This window comes from Etheostoma cragini, chromosome 9 (assembly GCF_013103735.1).
Source record: "Etheostoma cragini isolate CJK2018 chromosome 9, CSU_Ecrag_1.0, whole genome shotgun sequence".
Classification (NCBI taxonomy): domain Eukaryota; kingdom Metazoa; phylum Chordata; class Actinopteri; order Perciformes; family Percidae; genus Etheostoma; species Etheostoma cragini.
The window spans coordinates 13,261,061-13,262,169 of record NC_048415.1 but is presented as its reverse complement, the minus strand read 5'-3'; the positions used below and the strand labels follow the sequence as shown (position 1 = coordinate 13,262,169).

The following is a 1,109-nucleotide window of genomic DNA, read 5'->3' as shown; positions in this document are numbered from 1 at the left end:
ATGTGAAATTCTTTGGACAGGAAATTGCATTTGCCAACATTGACAAAGCCATCATTGATCAGATTATTGAGGTACGGCATATTCTACTCTGACTAGTCTGCTACCTGTTAAGTAATCAATGGTTATGAACTGAATGTCTGATTTTGTGTTTACAGCTTGCCAGTGGACCAGCTTTCCACACTTATGGCAGGAATGCTTTGAATGCTGTGATGTCTGGGTTAGCATTTCATTTCGCAAAACCAATGCTGGTTGCTGAGGTTCGTCGCATCTTTCCCACCACCGTTGGTCTGCCCATGGAGCTCAGTTTCTATACTGCTGCTGTGGCTGCTGCCTCTGTCGAACGTAAGTTGCACTTACAGAGTCAGAGACCAAGAGAGTGCGCGAGCGAGCGAGAGAGAGAGAGAGAGAGAGTGAATGAAGAGAGTGAGTGCCGGACAGTGGTTTCACAGTGATTATGTTCTAAAGCACAAATAGACAAACCCACACTTATGAAGGAAGGTGTTACATTGCCGGACTATGAGAGGATGCAGAGCTTCATCCTGTCTGTTTCCGTTATTTTTTCATAAAACCTATGTCTCCTACCTGCGGTATGAGACAACAAGGGTTAAAACGGCGGTTAAGAACAAAAACATTTTGCACAACTTGAACCCTGTAATTGGCAGGGGTTACACACCCACTTGAGGCCCAAAGGTGCTTTTCTGATGCAGAGGGCAGGTTCTCTGCAGATACAGAATCCACCACAAACTTCTTGTGATTACAAAAAGATTACATTCATCTATGCAACTTTTTAAGGAAAGTTTTACATTTTATACCTTTAACTGTGTACGGTTTGAGAAAATTATTTATACAGATGAGTGAAATTGTTATTTTTTACAGTCCAAGCTACTGTGACTCCACCTCTGCCTGCGAACTTCAATGCTGCTCAACTTCTGAAGTCTGACATCAACATCAAGGCTGCCATTACTCCAAGGTAATCTAGGTGCAGCTTATTTGATAACTTATTAAGATTCTTCTTACGGAAATCCTACTAAAAATGTTTCTGTCCCTTGCAGTGTGTCCATGCATACCTACGCAGTTATGGGAGTGAATACTGCTTTCCTCCAGGCTAC

At 42.6% G+C, this 1,109-nt stretch overlaps 1 protein-coding gene across 2 annotated transcripts in view; it reads right to left on the bottom strand.

Moving 5' to 3' along the window:
* The window catches only part of LOC117950622 (vitellogenin-2-like), a 40,161-nt gene that overhangs the window by 34,365 nt on the left and 4,687 nt on the right, over nt 1-1,109 (bottom strand). The gene's annotated exons all lie outside the window — the stretch shown is intronic.